Raw genomic sequence first — 7,229 nt, forward strand, 5'->3', positions numbered from 1 at the left:
TCACAATTGCTTACATTAACACATGACAGCTGAACACAGACAGAGCGGCTGCCCCACAAACACAATCTCCAACACACGACTGCCCACACATACACAGGTGTATAGGAAACAAAAGCCTTTCATGTACTGTTTCTGTGAGACATGTTCTATTGTCAAATTGACCGGTAAATTGTAAACCAGTTTAAAGCAGTTTTTTCCCGCTCAAACTTGCCTTAAATATGAGCTAAACTTGAAATAAAATTAGATGTGTCTACACCTTGCTTCAGTGCGCTGTGTCCTCGCATCTCCCAGCTGGAAGAGGGAAAATTCACTATCCGGGAGGGTTAGCAACTGAAGGGTCGTATATCATTTTGTAAATTGCCTCCTGACGAGATTTGAGCTAACAGTCCCCATACGTTTGCAGACTGTTATAAAAAGATTAGGGGATGCCACACAGTGGTAAACATGGCCTTTTCCCAACTTTTTTGAGATGTGTTGATGCCATAAAATTTTAAATCATTTTATTTTTCCCTTAAAATTATACATTTTCTCAGTTTAAACATTTAATATGTCATCTATGTTGTATTCTGAATAAAATATGTGTCCCAACTTTTTTGGAATCGGTTTTGTAGTTGCCCAACCCATTATTTTATTTAGGTCTTTTTCTAATGTTTCTACATCCCGCTCAGAAGTTTTTGCCCTGCTTAACTCTGTATCATCCACAAATATTGAGATTGAGCTGTTTATCCCATCTTATATAAAGTTTATGAATGAATTAAATAGAATTGGTCCCAGCACAGATCCTTGTGGGACCCCACTTATCACACCGGACCAAACCGAGTACTTGTTTTTTATCACCACCCTTTGGACCCACCCCTGTAGCCAGTTTTCAATCCAGGTACTCACCCTATGGTCCATGCCAACAGACCTCAGTTTGCAAAGTAAACGTTTGTGGGGCACTGTGTCAAATGCCTTTGCAAAATCCAGATACACCACATCCACAGGCCTTCCTTTATCTAGATGGCAGCTAACTTCTGCATAGAAGGTTAATAGATTGGTCTGGCAGGAACGATTCTTTATGAATTTGTGCTGATTACCGCTAATGATACTGTTTTCATTACTAAAATCCTGTATATAGTCCCTTTAGATCCCCTCCAATAGCTTGCAGACTATTGATGTTAGGCTAACTGGCCTGTAGTTCCTAGGCATATATCTTTTTTTTAAATATTGGTACCAAGTTGGCTTTTCTCCAATCAGTTGGTAACAGTCCAGTCAGTAAATTGCCCATAAAAATTAGGAACAGTGGTCTAACTATCACCTGACTGAGTTCCTTAACCACTTCACGCAAAATCACATACTAGTACGTCATTTTGTTGAAGTGTTTATACCAGGGTGATGCCTGCAGGTAGAGGCATCACCCCGGTACCATTGGTTGAAGTCTGTGCAATACATGTCTGCTGCTGACAAACCAGGTACTGATCTAGAAGTTCTAGATATTCTGGGCTTCCTCCAGTTAGATTTAGATCTGGCTCTATCGATCAGCTCCCTCAGAGTTCTAGTGTCGGCTTTATCGGCCTTCACAGTTGTTTTCAGGTCTGGACATCTTTTCCTGTCCAACAATTCTTCAAGGGGGCAACTAGGCTCAGACCTTGGAGAAAGTGGAGGTTTTTCCAAATGGGGTCCCCCTCTTGTTCTCAACTCCCTCTCGGGAATTGGAGGGGAGTGTTCTAGGGCTGTCTCCGTTAAGGGTTACTCTGCCATGTTCAACTTTCTCCGGGCTATTATGTCAGCATTAAAAGCCTCAGGGATTGATTCACTGGTCAAGGAGAACTTGTCTTAACGTTCTTCCAGTTCGAGTGGTACTTTTGCCTATGCTTGACTCAATTTCCTAGGGTACATTCGTTTTTCATGGGAACCAAGAAATTGTGCTGCCAACCTTGGGAATACCAACTTGTGTCCTTTATATATGGGAGAGGTCGCACTGTGGCTTGTTGATTAAGCGCATGTCTAGTAGACAGGGAATCCTGAGTTTTACTCTCAACAGTGCCTTCCTTTGGTTCTGGGAATCGCTCAAATATTTTGAAGCTATATCTAAAAGCTACTGCTTCCTTCAAGCTTCAAAACAACTGTTCGTTCTTTTTGCCAGTAATTACAAGTGGAACATTCCTCATCTAGGAAGTAGGCATTAAGAGGAGTTTAGAAACAGGGACATTTAGAGGCAGAAAAATAACCCCACTGGAGTCCAGGAGCAGAGGTGTTTTGGCAGAAAAAACGATTGCCACGTGTAAACGTGTTTAACGCTTGTGCATTAATTAATTTCATCGGCCAGAATAATAACTTTTATTGGCCAATGAATGGAATTATTGCCCAAGCACTTGAAGAGCCTAAATACATCTAAACGCGTTAACAAGCATCAAGCCTTTTTTCTGCCAAAGGGTCGCTGCCAGGAGGAAAGGCGTCTAGTAGAGATAGTCAAAGTGTCCACTGTGCATGAGGCCTTAGCCATTCTAAAATATGGACCCTCCTCACCATGAACATATTATCGATTAATTAAAAATATTTATTTAGTTCCGGCAGTTTATGTAGTGCTTTACATTCTGTAAATTCACATCAGTCCCTACCCTCAAGAAGCATACAGTCTAAGATTTCTACATCACATGCATATGTACACATACTAGGGCCAAGTTACCTACCATTAATTCTTTGGAGTTTGAGAGGAAATCCACACAAGCACAGGAGAAACATGCAAACTCCATGCAGATAATGCCTCGCTTGGGATTCAAACCAATGAGTCTAGTGCTGCACAGTAAAAGTGCTAACCACTAAGCCAGTGAGGTTGATTTACTATAGGCAAACATACTGTGCACTGCAAGTCGCACTGTATCTGAGGGGAAGCTCTGCTGATTTCTCTCATCCATTCATGTACAAGCAAAAATGCTGTTTTTTATTTTCCTCGCATGTGATTGGGTCTTCTTTGCAAAGTGAAGCTTTATCTCATTTACTAAGCTCTGGAGCAACTGCACTTGCAGTGCACAGTATATTTGCCTTTAGTAAATCAACCTCACTGTTCATGATGTCATACTGTATATTTAGCATTGCACAACCCATTTCATATATTCACGTTACTAAATCAAATATTGCATTATAATGTGTTTTCAGAAGAAGGCACAACTGTGCATTTTTTATGAATAGTAAATGTGTTCATAAAATAAAACAAAAGACACTATTACACTGACTTTTGTTTTATACATTTTTTTTTCTCTTCTACATTTTTTTCCAGTATTATTATGTATTTAAAAATGTCAGTGGCCCTATTCTTGGCTCAGCTGCACATTGTACATTTCTTTTTTCCTATATTTAGCAGTAAATGACTGTGCAAATAACTCTTCTAACCTTCCGCCATCTTTGTGCCCCATCTTTTGTATTAGAACATTTTACACAGACAGATATCACTTCCCTATCCACAATTTGGATAGGGGTAATGTTCCACTGAGTATCACTCACATTGCTGACTCAAAAATTTACCGTACTGATGCCCCTGGATTTCCAATGTCCTGTGCCATCATCTAGAAGCACATTGCCCCTGGAAACTGAACAGAGGAGTGTTTTGTTCTACTGAAACATACAGCCAGCAAGGAGGTTAGCTGGTGTTACTTCAAGGCAGCACAGCAATCATGTGCACAATTATAGCTTCCAAACATTACTTCCTATCTGATCTGACTCCAGAAAACTGAAGACGAGATGCTATGGATCTCCACCACTTGCAACTCTCTGCAGATCTTGCAACCTTTATTGAAAATGCCTGTGGTATCTACATTTGACCAGAATAAGGGATTTTCTAGCCAGTAAATTGGTAGTGATGGGGATAAAGCTACCAGTGAGAGACAGGCAGCAGAAACTGTACCAAATCCTCACCATGGTTTTTAATGGCGTGTATTGGTCACATGGGAGTGATGTTGTGAGATTAATTTGCATTTACAGAAATATATATGAAGAAGAGGTATAGGTGGTGCTGCCTATATAATATGTGCAATCCTCATGAAAAAAAAGGGAAGAAAGTTAAATAAAAAAGGGAAAAAAGTTATATAACAAATAAACTAAATGTAAAAGTGTGTATTTGTGGTCCTATTACACAAACCCCATTTGAAAACAATGATAAAGTGCAAACATGAAATGCTTATATACTCTAATAGTGATCCACACTTATAAATTACTAGACACACTCTGTAGTGATATATACAGTGCTACAGGAATGTGCAAAAAAAGACAAGGTTCAAATAAGTCCATAAAACAATCTAATAAGTAAAAAATAAAGAATAAAATGGTAAAGTGATATGTTCATAACATATATTCTCCAAGGTGCAGCATCAGTCTCTTGGTGATAAAAACAAACAGGAGGTGAAGTCACTTGTGCTCTCCCCTCAACTCCACACTCACCGGAAGACTGAACCCCTGCAGGGGTCAGATGCACCAACAAATGGTATAATTCACAATCCTGTATCTCCTCATGCGTCTCACCAGGAATGGGAATTCTCCTCACTGCAGATAAATGTCCCTGGAGACAATGATTAGACTGAAGCAGGAAGAGGAGACAATGATCCCACCGTTGGAGGAATAATCCAAGTCCAGGAGGAAATTACACTATCCTATGGCCTTGGCGCCAACACTAAACTTCAGCTATTGATGCGTCTGCAGGCAGACCTGGTGCTGCACAGGTGAAGTCTGACAATGGTTGTGAATGGACATTCACAGTTTTATATTTTGACTATTTGGACCATGAACATGATAGATATGAACACGCAGATAAAAATCTGTGTGTTTCTTCAGCAATCTTTTTTCAATTAATTAGGGAAAAAGCAATCTTCAAAAATGCTATTTTCATGAAAAATTGAATGGCTCCACAATGTATGTACAGTATATGACAGTTGAACCTGAAATTAAAGTCAGGCCCCAGCAGTCATTTTTTTGTGCCTGTTGTGTCCAATCGGGGGAGAATTATCTTCACTTTCTGTTTCATATACACAATAGAAAGTGACAACAATTTTCTTCAAAGCAAGTGAAATCTCCTCTTATTCCATTGCCCCTGGAGCAGTGTTCCTATTGGAGAGTTCCCCCTCTATTCCTGTTCTGGTGAGAACTTAAATTTTGGATTGAAAGGTTGAATCTTCCCATCTGTGGACCCACACAGCAATGCTAACATGACAGTGGTTCTATTCCTTCCCTACTAACAAAATTATGTTGCCTTGATACACTTTAACAAACTAGTATACACTAAATTAGTGGCAGTCCGGTGTGATAGGTAACTGCCTGAATCAACTCTCTGCAATGTAATTTCATATACATTTAAGTAGTCATTCATATTTGGTGAAATTATAAACTCATCCAACCCACTTTTGAAACACTGTACAAACTGTAGTCTGCCAGAACCAAATCCACTGGAAGACTGTTCCCTTTTTTTTACAGCTTTTACAGTAAAGAACCATTTCAATATGTATCAGCAAAATGTATTTTCATCTAGTCTAAAAGAGAACCCCTGTGTTTGAAGTAACCTTAACCACTTTAGCACCAGAAGATTTTGCTGTCTTACGTCCAGGCCACTTTTTGCGATTCGGCGCTGTGCGACTTTAACGGACAATTGCGCGGTCGTGCGATGCCATACCCAAACTAAATTTACCTCCTTTTTTTCCCACAAACAGAGCTTTGGTGGTATTTGATCACCTGTGCGATTTTTACTTTTTGCGCTATAAACAAAAAAATTGTGTTTATTTTGAAAAAATAACAATATTTTTAACATTTTTTATATGAAATTCCCCCCAAAAAATGTAAAAATCTAAATTTTTTTAAATTTTTGGCCAATTTGTTTTCTGCTACCCATGTTTGGTAAAAGAAAAATCACAATAAGCGTATTTTGATTGATTTGCGCAAAAGTTATTGCGTTTACTAACTAAGGGAAAGATTTCTGTCATTTTTGGTGAATGGCGGCGATCTGCGATTTTTTTTGCGGGACTGCGACATTGTGGCGGACAGATCCGACCCTTGACTGACATTTTTGACACTTTTGGGGGTACCAGTGACATTACTGCAGTAATCAGTGCTATATATATGCACTGTTACTGTAAAAATGACACTGGCAGGGAAGGGGTTAATTTTATTGGAGAGGGAGGGGTTAATGTATCCCTGGTGCTTACTAACGTGTGTGGGGGGAGGGGACTGAGTGACTCAAGGACAGATCAGATGTTCAGCTATGCTGAACACTGCGATCTGTCCCTGCCTGTCACTTAGGAGATCCGCCCGCTCTGTTTACACAGGCGGGCGGATCTCCAAACTAGATTCCCCGACGATCGGGGAAGAGCAGCGGCGATCGCAGCCGCTCCTCCCCCGGCCCGACTCCCGCTGTGACTGAAAACAGCGGGAGCGAGCCTCCGGCGGCGCGAACGCGCCACCCACAAGGGGCCCACAAGGGGCGGAGTCCATCCACGTAGGTCTACGTCGCTGGACGATAACGAGCCACATTGCAGTAGCAGCATTCAGGGGTATGTGAGATGAGTACAGCCACACACACCTACACAGGTTGAACTGGATGGACTATTGTCTTTATTCAACCTCACCTACTATGTAACTATGTAACTATGTAAGCAATGTGAGCAGTGGTAAAGAGGTTAAAGTGAAGAATGTTCTACTAAATGTATTACATGGGCCATTTAAATATTTATACAAAGTGACATGTTAATCATATCTGCTCAGTGTAGATTGAGTTCAGCTCAGTCTATTCTTTTTACACTTTAAAGTACAGTGCACTAGCATATCCTTTGTACATGTTAATTAAAGTGTTACTAAACCCAGGAGCCTGGATTCACTATGTCTGATGCCCCACACAAAATGGGAATGCAATTATTTTAGTACCTTTTCCCATCAGCAGTATATAGCAGTCTTGTGACTTCAATCAGTGTCTGACCAAGCACTGGTTAAAGCTAGTAGGAAAAGTTTTTATTCTGCTCTGACCCTCTGTGTGCTGATCACATGCAGCCTCCCCAAAAAAAGAAAAAAAAACTCTCTACCAACCAGAGAATCATCATGACAATATCCTGGGCTTTTTTTATTAGAAAATAGGTGCAGGGACTTAACCACAACCCCCCAAAACCCCCCTCACCACCAAACACACACCTTCCAAACCGCATCAAATAGTGGGTGTGGTTAAATTTTAATAACAGTGGGAGGATTCTAAAGAGGTATTAAATACCAGGAGTGCA

This window comes from Pelophylax lessonae, assembly GCF_965119305.1.
Source record: "Pelophylax lessonae genome assembly, chromosome: 1".
NCBI classification, from domain to species: domain Eukaryota; kingdom Metazoa; phylum Chordata; class Amphibia; order Anura; family Ranidae; genus Pelophylax; species Pelophylax lessonae.